A 25,553-nucleotide genomic window follows, 5' to 3' on the forward strand; every position below is an offset into this window, starting at 1 on the left:
TGGGTCCCCAATGAAACACTTTCCCGCTGCGCACGTTCCGGACGTTGTTTGGGCTATTCATCGGTATTGCGGTATATGAAAAATTCATATCATAACGAAAATAAATACCGGTTTTTGGTACAAACCGGTATACCGCCCAGCCCTAGATTGAGTTGATCAAATTGTTCAGAGATATTATTGTTAGCAAACAAGTGTTTCTTGAGTATATGGAGCGATACCAGAGACTGTGTAAATAATGGACGTAGCTACTGTGACATCACCCATTGGTTTCTGGTTTTGAAGTCTTGAGTTTGGCATTTTGGCTGTTGCCATCTTATGTTTTTTTTGGAGCCAGAAGTGACCATATTTGGACGAGAGTGAGGGGTGGGTCTGACTCATAGACTGTGATGATGCCTCGCAGACAGCCTATCACTCCAGTGACCTTGCCCTCACGTATGTGTAACTTTGGGCCTTAATAAAATGTAAATGAATGAATTAAAAAAGAAGGAGAGGAAAAAAAAACCTGCACAGTTGTCATGATTGTTGAAAATAGCTATAGAGACTAAAAACCGTTTTTTATACCAGGCTGAACACATGTTTATTTCTGCTGTAAAGTAGGGCATTTTAACATGGGGGTCATCAACTCTGTTCTGGAGCTAGTCTGAAGTGGCCCTTCAAGGAATAGCATTTTTTTGTTACCTCCGCATTGGCTTCATTTCTCAGCCTCCAAGGTTGCTGCTTGGGTGAGACATAGGACATGTACAGTAGAGGGATCTGAAGCTTCACAGGATTGTTCACATTCCTCACCAACATTGGTAAATCGGGAAAAGCAGGACAGGGAGGAATGAATGAATTAGACCTTAACCTCTTTTTGGAAAATTTAAACCATCTGATATCCAAACCCACACGTTCTACCCGTGACATCCATCTTCCACGAGCTGCAAGGGTCTTGATGGTTAAGTGCAACTGACATACTAAGACATAACAGAACAAATGATGCAGGGACAGGAGGTTACCACTTGCAGTGTGTTAGCAATTCTCTACAGATACATTGCATGGTGTGTTAACATTGTTTTTTAGGTCTGCAGCCTCTAACAAGCTGCAGTTACCAAGAAACCCCTCCAGTGCATCACAATGCAAAGACTTTTCATCTGTCTTCAAGTGTGTTCCAGCCTTGGGTGAATAAGTGAATGAGTCATTCAGTAAGTGAATTGTCTTGCTTTTATGATCAACACAGTTGGTAGTTAATGTTGTAAAAGGCACATGAATAATCAAGGTCAAAGCAAATGTACTCAAAGATCTACTTGAGATACCACAAAGCATGTACAAAATGTAGTAACGTTATTGGTTTAACCTTAAAAAAAGAAGATGCTCCACTCATTTGCCCACAGCTTCATTCACACGGTATCTCCTGGTGCTACTAATGCCCTACAAAAATATGCTACATGAGAGATCTGATGGAAGTGATATGTATTGATTTTTAATAAGAGACTTCTGCAGCTTTTAAGATATTGCTTTCACAATTAGAGCATCAGCATTGAGCCATTAGGCTGAGTGTTGCTTCACACCTCCTGTATTTTCATCATCTGGCATTTTGATGATAATGAAGTAAACTATGCCAGGCACGATTTCCTCCCTAAGTGCTCATCTATGAAGTCTGCTAACTGAAGTGTAGTTTATGGTTCATTCCATGTCATTTTTCTGCCACTCTGACCACTTGCTTTGTGTAAGAGAGCAGTGAATTTACATGAGGAAACACAAAAAAAAAAAGAAAAATAAGATTGCGGTTGTAAGCAGAAATGCCCATCACAGCATGTGTGCAATGTGAAGGAGCAAGGCAAGTTCATTTCCCACAAAGAAATGCTCAGTGGCTCTTGTGGTGATAGAAATGGCCACTTTCACAATCTCCATCTCAGGATTTGGATGTGTTCAGTGAGCTGGTAAACATGGGAAAACACTAAAAATATTCTATTTATTTTGAAATGGCCTGAACATATCTACTCTTTCAATTAGCATTTTCTTCTGTTACGATATTTCATAACAGAACATGAGGACTAGAAAGAGCTGCTAGAAGGATACTCATTGTCCTGGGCCCCGTTCCCACAAGCATCTCAAGGCTAAGATTATCCAAGTCCATATTCTTTGAATAGGGCCATGATCATCTTAGCATTAGAAAGCTTTTAGGAGACTCCCAGAGACATTTCATATTAAGTGAAAAAGGGGATTATACAATTATACCATTTTTGTTGACCTTTGTTTACTGAATATTTCTGGTTTTGAGCATTTGCCTTTGTGAAACTTAATTATACGTTGTAATTAAGAAGAGCTGAGTTCAGCAGAAGGAAACACAGCTTCATGAGAATGGCATAGCATTGCATTAAGGCTGACTTGAGCATTTAAAGGAACAGTGTCTAAGATTTAGGGAGGGATCTAGCAGTGAGGAATGCAAACTGCAACCAGAAATCATTTAGTGTTCATTCAGTGTTTCACACAGGATATCCTTAGCAGCAGTTTGTGGAGTTATGAGCCGCGGGATGGATAATTGGTCAGTCGATCCAGTCAGAGCTGATCAGATCAGATCAATGGATGAATTAACTTTCACTGCCTCTGTCATTCTGCTGCCCCATCTGTCCCCAGAGTGCACTCTGTGCTCCGGGAGTGTGTTGCAATGAATAACCAAATGGTGTATTCCAACAGCGCAGCTAATGAATGGTCCAGGTTCAAAAATAGTAAATCAAAATGTGGCGGCTGATGTTTTGATTGTGGTGGGCCGTCACAAGTAAATGAGCGTGTGGGAAACCCTGTTTTGTTCAGGTGTTTTTTCCTGGGAGCCGAATTATCCACAGAGGCCTCTTCCTCTCCAAAACAAACGGACCTGTTGATTAAAACAGGTAAAAACACTGAATTAAGTTTTACAGTTTTACATTACAGATCAGTGTTTCTCCTATGCTGTTTGGCATATTGCAGACAGCCCACCTACCCAGCACCTACACATGTTTACTGGCTTTGTTTCTGATCCAGACGCTTGGGAGGTTTTTACTTGGAGCTGAATTATCCGCAGACGTCTCTTATTCCCAAAAACAAATGGACCAGGTGATTTAAACCGGTTAAAATTTTGAATTAAGCAGTTTCACGTTGCAAATCAGAGTTTCTTCTATGGTGTTTGGCTCGTCAGAGATGGGCTGCTAGCCCAGCACCTGCTAATGTGTGCTCACCTTTCTTCTCTATTTACTTAAGATGCAGATGTTTAAAAGGTTTTACCAGGAGCTGAATTATCCACAGAGGTCTCTTCCTCTCATTCCTCAGCTCATTCTAAGATAAGGAAAAAACAAAGATTTTAAGTTTCAGGTGATTATACTCTAAAGACGCAGGTTTTTTTACACTCACCGGCTACTAGGTACACCTGTTCAACTGCTGGTTAATGCAGATTGCTAATCAGCCAGCCATGTAGATGGGAAACTGAGGCTACAATTTACAGGGGCTTACTAAAGTTGGACAATAGAAGATTGGAAAAATGTTTCCTGGTCTGATGAGTGTCGATTTCTGCTGAGACATTCAGATGATGGGGTCAGAATTTGGTGTAAACAACATGAGAGCACGGATCCATCCTGCATTGTATCAACAGTTCAGGCTGGTGCTGGTGGTGTAATGGTGTGGGGGATATTTTCTTGGCACACTTTGGGCCCCTTAGTACCAACTGAGCATGATTTAAACACCACAGCCTACCTGAGTAGTGTTGCTGACCTTGTCCATCCCTTTATGACCACAGTGTTAACGCACCATGTCACAAAACTCAAATCATCTCAAACTGGTTTCTTGAACATGACAATGAGTTCACTGTACTCCAATGGCCTCCACAGTCACCAGATCTCAATCCAACAGAGCACCTTTGGGATGTGGTGGAACGGGAGAATCGTATCATGGATGTGCAGGTGACAAATCTGCAGCAACTGTGTGATGTCATCATGTCAATATGGACCAAAATCTCTGAGGAATGTTTCCAGCACCTTGTTGAATCTATGCCACGAAGACTTAAGGCAGGTCTGAAGGCAAAAGTGGGTCCAACCTGGTACTGGCAAGGTCCTACACATTGGACCTTTAACGTCACTTAGCCTGAGCTGCTTTTTCACCGGCTGAAATGTAAAGAAACAAAAAGCATTTGCTTTTAACTACCAATGTCTGAAGCTTTCAGAAGGAAAATTGTCTACACCTGTTTCATTTTAGACAAATGTGAATGATAAGTCATAATTCAGTGAGAGACCGATTTAGGTTTTTTTTTTCCCAACAGAGGAGTACCAGCTTTACAATGATTTGTTAATCTGTGTCAGTCTCTGTGTGGTGCAACATCAGGAGCAGCCAGATCTGTGCAAGCACTCCCGCCACTGATCAAAATGATTGAAGCTGGCATTCCAGCATCTGGTTAATGTGAACTATGTGCCACCTGGCCAATGCCAACATATGTATCACGCCAGTGCCCCTGCAGATAAATAGCTAAGACCCCTCAGAGGAGCCTCCAGGAATTCTTTGTTGTCTTCCCGAGCAATTTGGGAGGAGTGCTGGCACCTGAATGAAGGACTGTCCACTGCACTACCATGTCCAAGCTATTTCAGAGTTTGGCTCTCCTTTAAATTATATCATTTCACAAACACATTGACTAACCTGACAATGACCTGATTATACTGCCACTTTATTTCACTTCATTCATTCAGCCTGACGTTGTGTGGCCTTGTTCAGTGTGGGGGTCATGGGTGGGGGATGTGTAGCCACAGACATGGAAGCTGTGTTGGTGGTTGCAATAAGAGGATTTAATGTTTAAGAGAATCAAATACATTTTAAAAATTTGAGATTGTATTTCTGTAAGTTGACTTACAACTCCCTGTACAGCTGTACCAATATGATCTACACTTGTGCCATTTTTCTGGCTGTTGTACTGTCACTAATTAAAGTGGATTAAGCTAGGTAGCCAGCAAGCTATGTAGGGAGATGATGTCCGTATTTTTAATGAGCTGATTGGTCACCTGCTTCTCCAATCACCAGAAAGAATCTCATGTTAATGACTTGTGAACATTTGTGTTATTGAGACAGTTGTGTGATTACAGAGTTGGGTATGTAAGGAAATTTTTTTATCGACAATATAACATTATAGACATTAAGTGTGGGTGTAATTACTAGGGCCCGACAGATATGGATTTTTTGGGGCCGATGCCGATTCCGATATTATGGAATGAAAAGATCTGATAACTGATATATCGGCCGATTAAATTTTTACGTTTTTCGATTTAAAAAAACCTCGAAATACCTGCTTTTGATGGCTTAAATATAGTTCAAACACTCCTTACAACAAACAGCATATGAACAATTTGAACACAAAATAAATCAAAAATATGATGTGCAAAAAGGCAGTAAACCTCTGGGAAATAAAATTATCATGCAAAGTCTATATGCATTAAGACATTCACATGTATGTTCACAGTACCAGAGTTCTTCGTATTATTGCCAATTTAACAGAGGTAGGTTATAGTGCAAAAAGTAACACAAGGACATCATTTCTAAGTAAAACACCATATTCCCTGCATTTTATTAGTGATAAAAATATAAGTGTTAACATCGGCGTCAATCGGCCAACTTTCGGCCAATGATACGTCATGTTTGTAGTCGACCAATGAAGATGAGTTTACATATCACCTTGGGTTCGTCCTTCACCTTCTCAAAATGATCCCACACTTTGGATTTCCTGCCTGACATGTTATTAACTAGCCTAATAACAATTAACTCCATGACAATGAATGTGTCATTAACATCAGACCTATTTGAACACTGCAGGATTCAGAGATCTGGAAGTTACTACATGTATTTTGACAGTCATACTAAATATCCAAGCTCTACTTGCCATTCGTGTACAGTTACACAACAATGAGCGCACCGTCAGTCTTATTTAATGAAAGGAGGACAAAGTCTGATGGAGTTTATCCTTTGAAAAGAACAAAGTATAGTAGTTTCCCTCCGAAGAAATAAGGAGAATTGCACTACTTAGTTTGTCCATCCATCTCAGCAGTAGTGTTTTTTAAAACCCATTCTCAGGTGTAATTTTCTAACCGGCTACTCTTTTCAAACCTCCTGAGAGGTATGCAGAGGAAAAGACTTTGCCATACTCTTTGAAACATTCATAGAACAAGAAACGGGGAAGAGGGAAGCATGTTTGAGAGATGCCGCTTAATCAGAAGCACAGTGCTTGAAGAAAGGAGTGGAGGGATGTCTAACAGCGCAGGCTTGTGTTGTAAGGGTTGTCTGCACTCCAGGATGATCTGAGCTGAGTAATGACTGTGGACTCTGCTCTGAGTTGTAACACTGAATAATGAGGTGAAAAATGCAGTCAGGGTGGGGAGGTAAGTGTTGACATTGTTGACACTGCATGTCAGTGAGTTCACAAACACTGAAGACATCAGTTAGGCTGCATTCACACCAAATCAGCCATCGCTGCGATTAGCCTCAGGGTTGTGCGGCGATGTGGGGGTGTCAATGGCCCATTTGTGGGGGAGTGGAGGGTGGAAACAAGCTGTAGAAAGCTAATCTCCCCATCTTAGTCACTGAGTATTTGTCTTTGCTGAGTTTGGTAAGGTAAAAGATCTGTAGAATTTCTTTTGATCATCATTACTGTATCTTTACTACCACAAAACACACGTGAATGCACACAAACAAAGTGAGTGCTCTCCTTTGTAGGATAGTACACATAAGCTATTCATACATACTTTTTTATTCATTTACTCACAATAATTCTTAACGATAGAAAGAGACTGCATTACTTGTCCCCATTGACTGTTTGCGTCTTCCAGTGACTGATTGCAGCCCAGTCGCCTGAAGATGATTTTGGCGTTGTATGTCGCTGCAAATCAGTGATTTGATACATTCACACCAGTGGTGTAGTGGTAGTTGTTGAGGTGGGTGTACTGCTAGGTAGATAGGTAGGTTATCGATGAGGAATTAGGCATACTGTTCTATATATTACAGTGGCTTTTTAGCTGATAGGTGGGTATACTGTAACTGGATAGAAAAAGAAGTGGGTATACCCCGTATATCTGAGTATACCCTCCACTACACCAGTGATGCTCACATATCATATCAACGTACAAGTGTTTGAGCTGACTTTGTCATCAGGAGTTGGAGGGGGTGATGGACAGTGTGCCACCTCGGCGAGATTCCTCTCAAGTTGCAGACCACTGCAGACCAGCGTTCAAGACAACAAAACTGATTGTGTTTTGGCGGTTAATCGTTGTGTTTGGTACAGCTTTTTAGCCACCAAATGTGTTTATTTTTTTAAAAATAAAATGTGGGTGTTTTCTAGTGACCTGTCACAGTGTTTCTACTGGGAAAAGTGCCTCAAGTTTTCCCCCAAGACACTGACACATTTCGTTCTGGGATAGTGCCACGAAAAGTGTTTTTTTTTTTGTCACACTCAAATGAATAGAAGGACTGGCGTTTTGGCTGTAGCACCTAATTCGATGTGAATGCAACCTTAGAGCCTGGTGACTCTTGATGGATCAGGGATTTGGTGCTTACAGACACATGGAAGTCGGGTTCTGGGCTTCAGTTTCTATTAGGATTGTATTATGTGTTTTTTGTGTGAGCTGTATCAATAACAAGGTATGATCATCCCCAATGGATTTGTAAAATACCAAAGGCTGCGGTGCTCAACTTAAAAGTTGATTTAAAATAGTGGTTTCATACAAAGTTTACCCTAAAACTTCAATTAGTAGTCTGAGCTACTATTTGCTTAAATCACTAAAATCAACAGGCCTATATTAGAGACAGGTGTCGATACAGGACAGGCCTTTTTTTTCCTTTCACACAAAATGTTGCTCATCAAAGATCGAGAAATACAATCAAATTGTTTATTTAAACCAGTGTGAATATTACTTGTTTAAAAATTTGGCTTCAGATAACATATCAATCATGAATCATTCATTTGATGTAGCTCTGACAGCGCATCAGAGAGAGAGTGAGTTACGGCGCTTGAGGAAGATGGCACCCGACATACAGACACAACACCACTTTATCCTCTTAAAACAATAATCACAACTTGGATTTGATACTTTTGATACCCTTACAGACTTAAAGAATATGAATATCTTTCAGGGTAATCGAGGAATGGACACATAATTTGAGGTAGCCAACAACTGGATTTACTACGTCCGAAGAACTTCTATAAAAAAATTGCCAACTATTTGACAACCAGACTAGGCGTCTAACTGAAAATGTGTAGCCACACCAGGCTAGTAAAAGGGCCAGGCGTTTAATTGGGATTAGGCTTTTAATAGAAGTTTTATGGCACATACATATTTCACCTTCAAGTCATGTGTGAATGTCTTTAGATAAATCAATTATTAATCAACACTCCACAACCCAAAGAGATCCAGTGTACAATCATGTAAATCAGCAAAAGCAGCAAATCCTCACATAAGAGGAGGTGGAACTATAAATGATTAATCAAATAAAAAGACAACTGACCATCAATGTGGTAAATATATGGTGCCTACGAACAGGAAAAATGAATTACTAAATAAACATCAGAAATGTCATGCATAAACATTAACTGTGACCCCAAGTTTCCCTGCCTGCCCTCCCACAGTATTTCCTGAAAAATAGTCTGCTCCCTAAGAGATAATGTTATTATCACTATATCCCTTAGTAAAATGTTGTTTATTCCGTTAATTACCATTCCTTTTTTATATGCTGAGCGGTAGCCGTGGGGGCTATCTGGCACATGCAGCCAGGCAGAGCCTGTAAAAACCCTTCTGGAAGATTCATAAAAGTATGAACCACAGGCAACTCCTCCTGAGGGCCCCTTAATGGGTCTGTGTCTTTCAGGAAGCGTTAAAATGTAAATTATGGAGAATTTTACACTTCTCAATGACAGCCTGGGGAACTGTGAGAGACAGACCCAGGGTGGATCCCTATCTTGGCAACAGTGTTCCAATAATCTATTTCTGCATTTTCCAGTGGCCAGGATATACCCAGGGTATTGTAACATAAAATCCACAGGACTACAATAAAAGAGACACACCTTTTCAAGTGTAAGTCATTGTATGAAGATAGAAAACAATACTAATTTAGTCTCTGGAGAGTTTACAAAGCCTCCGTAGGAGACAATGCTCATTTTTTACATCTTTACAACGGCAGCTCCATAATCTCACAAGTACATTTATGGGCTTTAACAATGCCATAACACTCAGTTAGATTGCCTGCCTTGTCAATGAGTGGGATGAGTGACTTAGCTCAGAAAGTGTTTTTCACTGAGCAGTTGTGATGTTGTTGAGTGAAAATTAAAGTCCCCCCAGAGATGCAGCACCAGTTATCAGAGGGGGGAAAAGGCAATCAGCCAGCTGCTCTCATACTGAGAGTGAGGGAAACTGTTAAAGTGAAATGTCTCATATATCTATCGAAAGGAGAGACCAGGTGTTCCCTGCTGAGTCGCTGGATGCTACATAACTAAGAAAAACACAGTGCAGCAACAAAATATTTAGTTTTCTATTGAACATGACCCTGAATCTGTTTTGATTTTTAAGGATGAATATGTTTTTTTTTAATTATCTGTTGATGTATCCACCTTATTCCTAACCCCCATGATACCTTGAGTGAATTATGGGCTGAAACGGAGCAGTGTTCTCCAGTGGTACAGTATACTCATCCTCTGTTGTTGAGTGATTGGGGAATAAAACATGTGGAACACACCACCTGTTACACAGCTATATACCAAAGCATTGGTTGTTGTCCTCTTTAAACAAGTACATTAGTGATTAGCTTACCTCGCTAAGTTCATTTTAACGAAGCCCTGAGTTAGACTACGGTAAACTCTAACACAAATTCTGATTTAATGTGTCAATGCTGTTAAAACTGGTTTTATGTCATTCTAAGCATGTGAAAATGAAGTGTATGCATTAGAATAGGGTGTAGCCACCAATATTAGCTCCTAGGACTTATCAGAGACAGTCTATGGGACTAACTAGCTTACCGCTACTTCTGCTACTTCACTTGTGAGGTAACCAGCGAGGGATGGATCTGACTGAGAAGCCGAGGACACTATCTGCAGACAGCCTGTCACTCAAAGCAGCCATGCTCTTAATTATGTGTAACTTAAAGCCTTAATAAAATGTAAACAGGTGAGTTATATAAAAGTTCACCACTTGTACAGCTTTCATGAAGGGTGAAATTAGCTAAAGCGACCAAAATTGTTTTTTTGTACCAGGCTGTAAACATATTTATTTCTGCTGTAAAGTCAGGCATTTTAACATGGAGGTCTATAGGGATTGATGTGCTTCTTGAGCCAGCCTCAAGTGGCCGTTTAAAGAACTGCAGTTTTTTGCACTTGTGTGTTGGCTACATTTTTCAGCCCTGGAGGTTGCTGCTTGATATCTACCTAGGCAGCGAGTCCTTGTCTATGGATACCGCCATATTGCAGCGCCATGTTTCTACAGTAGCCCCGAATAGACAAACAAACACTGGCTCCAGATTGGGCCGTTTGCGTTTGCGTCTGGGACTGTAGTTCGCAGCCCCTCAGTAATGAGTGTGCCAGAAAAACAGATTTTTTTCAAAAGTGAAACTGCTTTATTCTGTGCTTCTACTGGTCTCAATCACTGGGCCAGTTTGTTTTAGAGAAAGAGACCTCTGCTGATTATTTGGTTCACAGTGAAAACCTCCTTAACAAAGAACACTAAAGGAATTATTACCTAAGGAGATTATTCAGATGTTGCAATCTGCAGTCCTCCCCACTAGATGCCACTTAATCCTCCTAAATCTTACACACTGTTCTTTAAATGGATAGTGAAAAGGTAACCCACTGGCATTGGGGGAGGGAGACAAAGCTAACGGAAAGAAACAAAACAATTTAAGAGGCGCTGGATTAGTTACATGGTGTTATCATATGTGTTAAAGACAGCAAAACAATATTTCATTTTTAAATTCTACAGTTACTGTCGGTGATACGCAACAACCCTAGCTGACATATTTTATGTAGCTTTCTAATGAACTTAAAAATTAGGAACTTTACAGGCACTCAATTGAATTTTATTTATAAAGCCCAATATCAGTACTATGTCTGTTTGCTTGGTAACCAGTTGCCGGGGGCAGTTCTTGAGAACATCACAGCATAGTAAGTAGAAATCCTACTTTAAGAGGTGTGTGGTGTAAAGAGTGGCACAGTAATAAGTCTTTTCCCCTACATCTGGTCACATTTGTGTCTTATAATGTCAGTGTCAGCTCAGGGCCATGTATTTGAGTCTTTTAACACGTCCTTTGTGAATGAGAAATGAAGTGAAGCGGAATTCACTGTCTGCTTGCCTTCTCGACTCATTTAAAATAAAAAAGCTTAATGGTCTTATTTATGGCAATCATCAGAGTGAGAATTTTTTTTTTTTTTTTTAAATTACCTCTGAACCTGCGTCATCCGCCTTCTAAAACAGCCGGTAGAGGGTATGAAGTAGGTGGTTTGTTACTAATTTAAAAAACATACCTCTAAGGAGCTGCTAATGTATAACAATTTAATTATATGGCAACAGTACAGAGTTGGGAATTCTCATTATTCCCACCTGTAAACTTACAGCCAATTCAGATCATATTCTGTGAGCAAAGGTTATGCCTAAGAAGCATATCCTCGCTTTGATGAATCTTTGATTTTGTGTCAGCTTCTGAGTGAACAACAAAAAAGTCCTTCATTAACCGGAGTGAACCAGAGGTGGGAAGGGGAGATGGAGAGATGGATAGAAGATTAGAGGGTTGTAGATTAAAACACACACTTTTAACACAGAACAGCCAAAGAGGAGAGGAAGAGAGAAAACCTCAAGGAGATGAAGAGATCTTTGAAGTGACACTCAGGACTTCTTTGAAGCTGTTCTCTTGTCCAGAAGCAAAAGGTGGGTCTGTACTGTACGTCTGGATTTGGCCTCACAACTTCACCTTTGATGACAAAGTATAGTGCTGTGGATTCAGAGCAGTGTAGATATACTGTCTCCTTCCAGAGAGATGCTAAAATGTTAAAAGCAAACTGGTTTGATTTAAAAGTTATCACTGAAAAAGCACATTGCTGCTGTGAAGGAACATGAAGTCTGCAGGAACATGCCAGGAATCATTCACTGCTGTGCTTTTCCAAACAGATTGGCATGTTGGTGCCATCAGTGGGGAGGTGTGGGCCTCGGTAGTTTATTGCAGATTGGGACATTGAGATCAGGCTTATAAAACATAAATACCATTCACTAGCTGACACTAGTATTATCTGAATGCAGGCTTTTCCCCCTATGCTACTGTTTTCAAACTTTGCTTCACTGTAGCTACTAATATATGCTCTATAATTGCTCCGTCCTTATTAGTCACTGTTGCTACGTCTGTTGAGCTTTAGTGCAGCTCTACAGTATGGTGTTTAATAACAGCGGTGGTTGTTGGAAATTCATTGTTATTTCTAGAACAATGGGACCTTTATCTCAAACAAAATGAGGCAAAAGCAAGCCTCTTACTTTGACAGTCGACCAGCAGATTTTATCAGCTGTAGCTACTAGAGGTGTACAGCAATTTCATTATCTGCCTCTGTTAGGGCTGCCCCCTAATGGTCGACCAAATGTTAGTTGACCAGAAAGGTCATTGGTGTTGCAGTTATGATTGGACCATGTGGGAGTTAGATTTGAAAGGACAGACACAGGAGATGGCCCCGCTCAGCAGGCAGACAGGAGTCACGCTGATTTACATGTCTGGTACCTGTGGTTATTCCACAGGCTAGTTAACAACATGTCGGGCAGGAAATCCAAAGTGTGGGATCATTTTGAGAAGGTGAAGGACGAACCCAAGGTGATATGTAAACTCATCTTCACTGGTCGACTACAAACATGACGTATCATCTGAAACATGTCAGTAGCTACATGCCCATTAGCCACTTAGCACAATCATTACTGCTTTGCCGACAGCGTCATTAACAGACGGCTCGCTCAGTGTGTGACGTGCACTTGTAGATAAAATATAGGCCTATATTAATGACGGTTCATTAGTAGGGATGTCCCGATCCAGCTTTTTCACTTCCGATCCGATAACCAATATTACAGCCTTGAGTTTTGACCGATACCGATACGGATCCGATCCAAGCGCGTATTATACATATTCACTTATTTTGTTGTCAGTCATGTTAGAAAAGGTTTGATCAAGCAATATTACTCTAACAAGAACAACTACTTAATCGGGTTAGTTAGAATGATCCACAACAGTTGGTATGAGAAACTGACCCATTTATTGTTAACAGGGTTAAATAAACAAACTTTAAACTTGAACATTAACATTAAATAAAAAATATAGCTGGTTTGCTTTGGCTGCTTTGGCCCCTTAATAAATAGAAAATAAATCAACACAAGAAATCTTTAAAATGTCTAACATTGAAATTAAAATAGCAGCAAGACTCCACACACTTGTGCTTTGGCCCCCTAATAAATAAAAAAAAGATTAACACCACAAGACATTGTTGACATTTAACAAGTGTCAGTGCCAGCCTGGTGCACAGGCACACAATATTGTACAACTGTTTAAACAAGCAATAGTCCATCCATGGCTCCAGTTTCACTAATTGTGCTCAAAACAATGCCATCAGTGCTCTTTACTTAAACAGTAAGAGTGTAAACCAAATAAAAATATCACTCTCAAAAAACCCAGAGCAGAAAACAAATAGTCAGTTAACTAAGTTGACCCCTACTCTTCCTACCCTTCCCTCTGTGTGTATCTGCAGTCTGCATGCTGGCCTGGTGGATTGATAGTAAGTGCTGGAGCGGATCACTGGAATGGACTGCTTGAATTGCGGAGCGCTGGGCTGGCCAGAAAACCTGGATCGGACTCTGTGAAAAACTGGATCGGAGTTCTTGGATCGGCATTTTTCCATGCAGTCCAATCCGATGCCGATGCACGTTTTTTGCTAATATCAGCGGCCGATACCGATCCGATTATTGGATGGGGACATCCCTATTCATTAGTACGGTTTTGTATTTCTCTGTAATGTAGCACAGTGTTAACAATGTTACTGATACTATTCTTTCTCACACCTTCAACTCAAACCATTGTGTTGCCCCTCCCAAAATATATCATTTAATAATTATATTAATATCGTAAACATGCAGGCGACTAGTCGACTAATGGCTCTATTATTTTTTCAATCAACAAAATAATCCGTCTCTGTATTTAGATAGAAGACCGGAAGTGGGCGTGGTTTGAACTTGAAGTCATGTCAGATTGGGCAAATGTTGTATTTTCTAACGTAATATTTATCGGCAATGTAACTGTTGTGCCTTCAAAGTATCAAATTGATTATATTGGCATATTAATTATGAATTATATTTTTCGCATACAGTACTTTTCATCCTGCCCCCAATTGTATTGTTAACTCAACCAGGTCTTATGAATTGTTTGAACCCAACCACTGAAAGGATTGGATTAAATGGTAAAATGTCTTTTCAATATTGACTGGGTCTTTAGAAGAAACTAACACATTTAACTAAAAACAACAGGTTCTAAGCTTAATTTTGATGTTTAACTTGTGGGGGTTTGAAAGAAATCCGGCTGCCTTACCTGATTTTTGTTAGGCTACTCCACACATGACACCTTATCTATTGCGATATGCAAGTTTCCCTACAAGAATAAGAGTCTTAACAGAATTGGCATTTGTATCTTGTAGCCATCCACAGTAATAGGAGTCGATGTGAAGACACATAATGGCTGACGGTAGCTATGTCCATTATTTTTACAGTCTATGCACAAGATGCCTTCTTTTGTGTTTTTGTATTTTTGCTCAAATGTGTTTATCACGCCCATTGATTAATTTTCATGCCATTTTGAGTAGAACTCTGAGGCTCTTATCTTTATTTTTTTAAAGATTATTTGTTGGGTATTTGCCTCAATGCTAGTATAGCTGCAGATACTCAGGAAGGGTGGGAGATAGAGGGGAGATGACATGGAGGTAGAATTGAACTCAGGACTCACCCTATATATGATGATCTTAAAATCACGTGTTGCCAAATAAACCAGAAAAACATCTTCAGGATTCTAACTTTAATTTCATCATCTGATAGAATTCAGTCTCTAGCTGACTGTGTTTCAGTAATTGCAAAGTATGCATAATGACATGTAAATTACAGAATCAAAAATCAATCAATCAGCCAGATCTTGAAATAGAGCAACACTTTGTTTTAAATGCTGGTATTCTGCTTTGTAATAGTTAGAGAAAATGTTTGAAGTGCAGGGAGTGTAAAGGGAAAACTGTTTGTACTGAGTCAGGTTGAGCTTTTTCCAAAAGAAATCGGTGATCAAAATTTAGTAATCCCCAAACATGCTTTGTGTTTTATTCCTATTGTTTCATTCAGATCACATTTCATCAATGAGCCTCTGATAGTAGATAGTAGAGAGATATAGTATGGGATTCATGTCTCCTTGCAAACATAGAAGGGAACTCTGATACTTGTCCCCGTGTCCGTTCTCTGGAGGACTGCTCCAGAGAGAGTTCCTTTTTGTAACAGTGCCTCTGTTTTTACTGCAAGGCCATGAGTGATTCTCTCTGTTGAATTATAGTAAGTGGGACATAACAAAATTGGACAGCATAATCCTTACCACAAAGACCATTCATTTTTAAAGTGAAACAGAGGAGAGGGACCGATTATAAGGCAGGCAAAAAAGAAAGAAAATTTTGTATACACACAAATTACACAGGTCGTGCCTAAATTTCAAGGAAAATTCTCCCCTCTGATGTTCACTCAAAGGTTTTTCCTACGGATGAAGTGCTGCCTGGAGGGCTGTTTGACAGAAGAACCAAAAGAAAGCCAACAATGCACCTTGTTGTTTTGTTACAACAGCCACTCGTATCGTGTGTTGCTGTGTCTTATTTAGCTTGCAAAATACACTGAAATATTTAACAATATTCTCTGAACATGGGTTCTTTTCATTTGATTGCTGACACTTTCAGTAGAGTTGTCCTTGAATTAGCTGAGCTAAACAAATAAACAAAACATCAGGCAGGCAGAATACATATTTTTTTCATAGTTTATTAGAGATTCAGATTTCCACAGATTTACTCAACATGTCAGAATTAGATATTTAGCACTTGGCCTTGTACCACACAGCATTTTATACAGTTTTGAGATGTGGATAAGACTATGATGGAACTGGAGAAGCAGTCGAGTAATTAAGTGTGTATGTAATTTAAGTTCCTGTGACTGGCTAGTTTAGACTCATTCACTGTGGCCTTACACCTGCTGACCCTACTGACTGCAGTCCACATTAATATACCTGCTGTACTTGATTGGTGCATTTAGGCTCCATTTTCTACTGTGTGTGTGTCTGAGAGTGATTGAGGGGGTACATGTGTCAGTGAGTTCGTGAATGAGTGAGTAAGGGTGAGTAAGTGCATGTGTGTTAATGTGTGTGTGACTAACATAATAACATGAATGAAGCTCAGGCTTTAACAAATTGACTACAGCATTTTACTTTCTGTGTGTTGCTATTTTCTCTAGCAAAACTTGGCTAATATGCATGATACATGGCCAGGTAACGTTAGCCACCACATTGATTTACGTTATTAATCAGCCATAATAAAGCCATAATACACATAGGCTCTTTACATGCCTTATGAATCTCAGCTAGTAATCACTGATTAAGGTTAAATGCAATTAAACATGACATTAATGTACCCTATTGTGTCGGATCTGCTGGGCAACTCGACGCATACACTGGGTGTTTTCTACTTAGATGTTGTAGCATTGACGACATCCTATTGTGGTATGCTAACTCTGTTTTGCAATACACAATGAACTGTTTTCTTTTCATTTTAACTTGTAATGATCCCACACCCTTGACACTTTGTCGTTTTCTTTGGGGTGTCTCTTGCTCTTTTCTTGTCCCTCCTCCTCCATAGTTTTGCAATCTGTGTTTCACATCCACGTTACAGCTGCGTAGGCTAGCAACAGCGAAAGTAACAAGGACCTTGTGCAACATAAACAGCCATCCATGTGTAACACAGTGCACTGTATTTTTGTACTGGATTTAACAAAGCCTCGTGGCACTATTGACTACTGCTGAGTGGCAGGTGACACCATGTATGGCAACCTCGACTACCAGTGTATGAATGTGTGTGTGAATGGGTGAATGTGACGTAGTGTAAAAGCGCTTTGAGTGTTCAGATGACTATAAAGGCGCCCATTTACCATCTCTAGAAAAAAATGATCATAGCATTAATCTACCAGGATCTACCAGAACTAACAGAGGACAAGATCCTGCCAGCTCGTGTCTAGAATCTCATTAAGTGTGTCTAGATGTTTGTTTAATGCCCTTCTTCCGTTCACACCATTACAGAATAAAAAAAAGCTCTTTGACAAATACTTTAGTCTATGACAAACTACCTAAAAAAAACTATGCAATAGAATTTCATTTTTTTTGCCGTTTTAGATACCTGCTTTCAATGATCAATGTCAGAGGCATAATGAACCATAGCGATCTGGGATTGAAAGTAAAAATAAAATTAAAAATGGTTTTCTTTGATGTATTTAATTTATTTATATGCACATTAATCAAAAAAAGAAATAAACTAATAAGGAAAAAAAGCAAATAAAAACACTAGGCCTGTTGTTCAGAATGACCACAGACCCTGAGGGCATCCTGTCATAAACGGACCGTGACCCGCTGACCCATGACTCCATCGATAAACTGGACCGTCTTTCACGTAGCCAGAAGCTACATATGTATGCTGTGTTGCAATATTGCTCCCGGCCATCAGTGGGCAGGACTGAGCACAACTCTATCCAGCACACAGTCGAGAAATTATGTGCTCCCAGATGGAATTGACAAGGGTTGTATTAACTTTAATGGAAATCACTTGCATTCCATTAGAGTATGTACTGTATTTCATTTTACGCCCACGAGATACTGCTTTTCTCCCGAGGTCACTGAGAGGTCAACGCTCTCTCCAGTGAGAAACATTTCCAACATTCTTTCATTAGCAAACTTGTGAATTCTTGAACTAGACAGCACTCCGTGATCCTGTATCAGGGAGGTACTGTGGAGGCAGGTACCTCTTTACAGCTGTCTTCATTACACAGTGTTGGCCTGATGCTCCCCTACCATTTTTTTTTTCATTTGCTGCATGTAAGCCTCTGCAGGACTCCTTTTAGATAGAGACACCTTGTATTGTTCACTCAACCCTGTCCTCTAGATATTGTGTTTGTATATTACTAAATTGTTTTCATAATTAGGTTGTGGTGACAGTGTAATCGCTTTCTGGATTATGTTCAGGGAGAACATTAACTTTGAGTTAATGAAACACTACATTTATGTTCTGTGCTGGACTCACATGGAGGTGGTTGGGGTGTATGAAAGACATACAAAGTGCAGGACTGTGACAACAGATGTGATCACAGCTTTGCATCCAGTATATAGTCTATGATCAACTTTAGCCAACAAAAGCACTCCGGTTAAGGGTAGGGAAGGATCATTATTTCAGATAAATGTTAATAAAGATGCCTATTTTAACAGAAAACAAATGAAATATGTTCTCAGTTAACATTTTGGTGATATGTTTAGTGTCAACATTTTTGCGACTTGCCAGGTTAATTTTGCCTAGGTCAAGACATTTGAATCCGCCACCTCCCCTAAGTTTGAGCTGACTGATTCGTCCAGCATTGTGACCTGAAAAAGCAGTTTCTTGGTTGAGATAGAAAACAACCAATGAGCACTGCTGTCAGTGCCATGAGCGCCATGAGCGGGACAAACGCTGTGATCAAGCTGTTGTCAAGCAGTGTGCCAGAACCAATTACAATGGTGAGGGCTACAGACAAGATAGATGCTGCTATTGAGGCTGCTCTAAATTGACATGTCTTCTCAATATCGCCTGACATTATTGCTTTACTTTTCTCTGCTCCCCCTAAAACCCCGGCAAAACAGGTATGTTTACATGGCTACACATAGAGTGGGATCATTTATACTTGTGCGTCCGCTCTATGCAGAGCCTACGCCGTAACCTATGCATGTTGCCTAGGCCTTGTGAGCATTTATACTTGTGCAGTGGTGTGTCTGTGTCACTCTGCAGTTACACCTCCAAAACACTAGTCGGTGGCGGGGTCTCTGTGAAGTGCTGTAAAGATTAGTTGGTTCAAAACACACTTTAAACATGGCTAAAAAGCAACAATTTCAAACACAAGAACACAAATCTGCTTCACTATAACTTGCAGCATTCACAGACAAAGCACTTGTCTTTTGCTGGACACATTTTCCCCACAAATACAACGTGCTAATGTTATTAGCCCCACCCTATGGCATTTTACACTGTATAAATTAGCCTAAAGGCTAGCGGACTTTTCCTCTACTCATTTGAAGCCAGGGACGACAACAACATTTAATGAAGGTAACGTTACAAAATGTGGCTCCATCACAACTCACAAGGTTCACCGACAAAACAACTGTCCTATACCAAAAATGTTTTCCAAACAAATACAACATGCTAATGTTATTAGCACAAGCCAATGACATTTTACATTGCATAAATAAGCCTAGCAACGAGCAGAGATTTCCTCTACTCTTATGGAGCCAGAATAGATCAAACACAAGACTTAAAATGTTATTTTGTGATTATTTTTTATTTTTATCTGCAAAATTAAAGTAAAAAAAAAGCTTTGTTTCCACTGAGGGAAATGGTTCCAGCTTGCAAAAACAGACAGGAGGTCTGCATTGCCACGACATGTAGTTGCATTTCTGGGGAGTTGCATGTCAGGCTACAGCGGAGTGAGAGTGAGAGTGGACCCAATGTCAGACTGAAGATGAAAATGGTGTAAGGAGTTTGCAATTCTGCCTGATACAAGGCAAACATTAATTAGCAACATTTTCTCTTTATGTTAATAGATATTTAATTTGCTCTGCATTACCTTTCCCTCAAAAAACATACTTGCTGTTTCAGATTAGTTGTATTTAATTGTAAATTCCAGCAACAGGTCCGGCTTGTTTTGTTGATGACCCTTTTATTGACCCAATGTAGTGTTAAATGATGTTGGACCATGAACCCAATGGCAAACATGTACGCCTGTAGCAGTTATATTACTACACTGTACCTGCAAGTATCTAGCAAAGACTTATGTGCTTATGATAAATGTGTTTATGTCTAGAGTTCAGGTGCTATACTGCAATAATAATAAAGCTCAATGGTCATTATGTGCTTTGAATATGTTCAAGATCATCTTTATGCACCCATGATGATAGCCTTACCTCAACAATACACAACTCTGGTTGTCAAGGACCACTTATATGAAGTAATTTAAATTGAAAAGGAGCATTATCAGTCTATTGGCAATTAAATCTCTCATAAACATTAGTTTATTTACTTGCAGGATTTCAAGGATGAACCCCATGAGGGTTACTACCCTGTTTTCAAAAAAATAGACATGAATAAACATTATTAAACAATTATAGAATAATATAGTTGGGGAAAAAATAAACAATGCAAACTTAGTGATACTGAACGACTGAATTAATGCCCCAGATAACAACAGTGGGCATAACAGTAAAAGTAAACAGTGAATTAATGGGTTTGGCATTGCATTTAACTATTCACATCCTTGGGGAGAGTACCCTTGTTCTAATAAGGGCTGTAAAGGCAGAAAAAGACAAACAAGGTTGCCATTAGAGGCGGACACCCCTGTACTCCCTCATATGTTGGTCCTGAGAGGGAGTAAATAGGATCTACTGACAATGTATACCCACAGGCCATCCAGATCTAATCAAGAGGTGGGGAAAAAAGAATGTAGAAGTAAATGAAAACGCCACAAATCTTGCACAGCACCACCGCTTTGCCACTGCTGTTTTAAATAGATCAATTGCCTCAGCTCGCATTGTCAGGCCCTTAATATCCTCCCCCCAGGCTTGTGGTTTAGCTCTTTAGTCCCATAAAAATAGATTTGATGGATGGCTTTGCAGCACTCTGACAGAGGCAAGGGAATCCCCAAAATGCTCCCCTCCCTATCCACACTCAACCCCACTCTCTCCACCACCACAGCCACCACCACCAATCCATCCACCCGCCCGCAGCCAGTTGGCAGGCTGTTGTTCAGCATTTTGTCAGCCTCAGTTTGCTTTTTTGTTTGATTGAATCACAAGTTCAGTACATTCAGGGGTTCTTACGCAGGTCAGGCCTGATTGAGGGACAAAGTTTATCTGTTGCAGATGGGAGGATTGTAGCCCAAAGGCATGGGGGGGAGAGAAAAAGAGACAGAAACAGAGAAAGAAAAGGCAGCTGAGAGGAGGAAAATAGGCAGAGACGTAGCATCATGTTAGTCATCCAAGCTGAGAGGTGCAAGTTAAGGGAGAGTAAGCTCGAAAAGAAGAGGGTAACAGTGTGCTCATGTGCGCCATCTTTTACTCAATTGTTGCCTCATGTTTAAATAATAGTTCCGTCTTTCACTCACCGTCAATGGGTTGAGAGATATTGATCGGCAATCTGGTCTTCTCGAGCCAAAGGCTAATATCTGCTGTTTACTAGATATAAATCTTCAGTTGGTATACTAAATAATGCAGTGCCAAGCAGGCAAAGCTAGAGAGAGAAGAGGACGTAAGGCTCCAGAAGGCTCATACAAATAGGAAATGCTCCAGATCTGCCAGTGATCATACTAAACTGAGACATTTGTCTCTGTTGGGTCTGTCCTGCTGTGCCCGCTTTGGGACGATTAAACTCCAGCCGACATCAGGCTGTCCAGAAGCAGATGAAACCTTTTTAAGCCACACTGTGAAAAATGACTCGGTGTAGAAGTGTTTGCTCGTAGTTTTGGTTCGACATTACTCAATGTAGGACACATTATTCTACCCACCACCAGTCACTATGAAGTATTGAAACAATCGCCCCTTGGGAAAAACTCCACAGGCTCTGACTTTTAAAGGAAATTGCAAATACACCATTAATGATATAACACAGGCTTTCTCTCTGTTGTATAACAAAGAAGAGATATGTGAAAAGGGGAAGGTGCCGAGATCAACTTGAGATATTCATAAATGTGACATCTTTGCTCCTAATCAAGATCTTATGCATTCAGAATATTCTCACTAAAGTCCCAGTTGTTTTTTCTTCACAAAAAACTCGCTCGAATTACAAAAGTAATTTGAGAACACGTATTTGTGGCCTTTGGTGCAGATAAAGCGGATTTGAAAGTGACAAAAATGTATTCCTTATCATCTCACATTCACACAAGGCCTCCATTTTTTCCATTTATTGGTGGAATTTAAATTCCACAGCCCCTATGTATAAAGCAACAGAAGCACTTAGTGCAAAAACTCCAGAAGACCTTTCTTAAGCAGTTGGGCCATTTCTCTTGCACGGAACATAAATCAGCTGCCAGCATTGTGTGTGATGTGTGAGGGGTCAAGGGGAGCAAAATATCCTGCTGAGACCTGATGATTACTTCACAAGATATGTAAGCAGCAGCCTCAGGCGGAGGCCCACCTGGTTATAGCTTCAATGTGCATTCGGAATCCCAATGAATGTGAAAGTAACAGATCTCCTCTGTGCTGTCAGGCTGTAGCCGCGCTCCAGTCGCTGATTATGATTCAATTGGGTTTTTATTAGCATCTCAGAATTCATCTCCTTAGCACACATCAGTTTTCAAAATAAGTCTTATGTAATATGCCCTGAGTCTTTGTGTGCCTCAAACGCCAGGATTAAACAGTCGCCTCCATCTTGGGCTGTAAAATGAAGCAAACATGGAAACACCAAAAACTGTAGTTCTTTGAATGGCCACTAGAGGTTGGCTCTGGAAGTGAGTCAATCCCCATAGACCCCCATGTTAAAATGCCTTACTTTAGCAGAAAACTGTACGGACGGTGAATTTTTATATAACACACCTGTTTACACTTCATTAAGGCCTAAAGTTACACAAAATTAATGGTGGGGCTGCTTTGAGTGACAGATTGTGTACTGTTAGTGTCCTCTAAGTGGCTTCTCAGTCAGATCCACCCCTCGCTCCTCCATGGTGCCAGCCTCTTTCCCAAATATGGTCACCTCACCAAACTGGAGTCCACAAACCAATGGGTGATGTTACAGTAGCTACGTCCATTATTTTTACAGTCTGTGGGAACAACGGTCGGTTTCAAAGCCAATTTTACATAGTGGCCAAACGTGGAATTACAACGTCCCAATCTGTGAAAGAGACATCTGTAAATTAGTTGGTAATTCTTTTGAGTATCGCAAACCCCGCAAAATGACTCTTTTCACCATCGGGATTTGATCCATTTGGTCTGATAACATTTTAAAAGTCTAGAAGAGCCGTACAATTGAATTATTTTATCCCCATTCAAGTTACCGGAATGCTAAACCAGAAGCTAGCAGAAGTCTTTAGCGGGCTTGCTCTATGGGCCCCACAATGCAGAGGATCCAGGTAATTGGGCCACTAAGCTGCTTTCATAGGAACAAACAGAGTCCTTCCATGGCGTGCCTGACCCGCTGTCTTGGTGGCCACCTCAAGGCAAGATAATCTATCCTCCCCTGTGTTCCCCATATATCCAAACCCTCAAAACAAGCACCACATGTCATTTGCTCCTCAAGGTGTATTAAATGCATCAGACCGTGGGGTGTATTGATTATTTAAAAGCACCACTGGATGAAATAAATGTGCCGGCAGTGAGAAGGAGCAGAGGCGAGCTGCATAAAACAACCAATTATATCATTCTTCACCCTCGCCTGCTGCTCTGGACTGCGGACTGGAATTATGGCTATTTAAAACATTACACAAAAAGCAACAAGGGCCTGGGTGGAATATGAATGTGCATTCTGGTACATTTTGTTCAAAAGTAACCCTTGTCTTTTAGTTATTGTCCACGATTTTTTCTGCTTCTGAGAAAGAATAGAAGGTCAACGAATAGAAAGGACGCAGGTTTTTTTTTTTTTCTTTCCCCATGGCATTTTTATGTGAGAGAGACCTTTTCCATTTTCATTGTAAGACTTCTCCCACACAGCTGTCACGCAGGGAACGTTCTGGTGCCGAAAAGCCTATTTGATGGTGATGCCACAACCTGAATAAAAAAAAAAAGTAAAGCATGAAACTTGGAAACAAAACAAACAAGCAGGCAAAAATATATCTCTGTCTTTGTGGCAAGACAACCTGAAAACAGCCATCTAGCAAAAGGGAAAAGTAAATACGAAATACATGCTGAGGCTACCTGTTCAAGCTGTTGCCAGTAGCCATTTTTTCACCCTTGAACTCCTGGCTATGTGATCTCTCAGGAGTTGCTGCCAGTGGGCACCGGTGGCCTGACAGCGGCTATGCTCCGCTTCCTGGACCGGACTGAACAGGAGGAAGATTGGGGATGTGAGGCTGCAGGACTATCAGGCGGCACACAGCACTGCCTTTGACAGCCTGGTGTGTGACTACTGGCATCACTACACAGGCCGAGTACCATCAGCAGACTTACAGGCACACACACTATATGGCACAGCACGCGGTCACAGTGTAAAATCACTTTGTAGTCAGCGTGCTTCACACCCTAGAGGTGTGTGCGTGTGTGTGTATGGTGTGCCGTGTGCCCCTGGGCTCATGGGTGCTGAAGGGGAAGGTTAAGCTGTAGCCAGATGTTGCAAGACACTGCTCCAATAGAGTCCCCAGTGTGACCAGAGAGGATTATGAAAAGGGCTTTCATGACTGTTGCACTCGTGTATTTCCTCTTGTCCTGGGTTGTGAACTTGTTATTTGGGCAGAAAGCAAACAAACAAAGAAAAGCTAACAGTTTTCATCTGGTTGTGAAGCAGGGTGCATGACATAACCTGGAGATTGTTTTTGAGTTCATACAAATCCAAAACTCTCTGGTTTTGCAGAATAAGAGTTCTGTGACTGGCAGCCCCTTGCTCTAAGGGTGCTTTCACACCTGCCCTGTTTGGATCGGTTCATTCGAACTCAAGTTTGGCCCCTAAGTGTGGTTTGTTTGGGCAGGTGTGAACACAGCAAACACACTCGGTAGCACACCAAAACAACCAGACCGAGACCTTCTTGAAGAGTTGGTCTTGGTCTGGTTACAAACAAACTCTGGTGCGGTTCGTTTGTGGTGCGAACGTGTTTCGACCTCGATCCGAACCAACTGCAGTCACATGACACATTGTTTGGGTTAAACATGAGCATGTTACAGTCCTGGAGGATTATTAATGTGCACCTCCTCCTGTACTGCCTTAATATGCACATTCAGCACATCCAATGCATCAAAACACTGTTTTCTAGTTGGAGCCGCGCCTCGTTTTCAAACTGTATGGTTTGACTAAAATGAACAATGACAGCAATATAGTCCACGATGAGCAGCGCTAAAATCAACCTGCGTAGTTGTCCCTCCATTGTGACATTAGAAAGTGTCACATTTATCTTGCAAGTGTACTCTTCTTCAACATTTTGTTTACTTCCTGGATTTTTCCTGCATGGAAATCATGACCAATCAAGATCACCTTTCTTGCTCAGGCATTTTATCCGGTCTGCTTGTAAATGCTGCTGTGAGAACACGAACCAACTCTAGGCAATTATGCAACTATACTATACTATAACAAAATTAGTCCCTGATTC

The sequence above is a fragment of the Epinephelus lanceolatus genome, chromosome 1, assembly GCF_041903045.1.
Source record: "Epinephelus lanceolatus isolate andai-2023 chromosome 1, ASM4190304v1, whole genome shotgun sequence".
In the NCBI taxonomy this organism is placed as follows: domain Eukaryota; kingdom Metazoa; phylum Chordata; class Actinopteri; order Perciformes; family Serranidae; genus Epinephelus; species Epinephelus lanceolatus.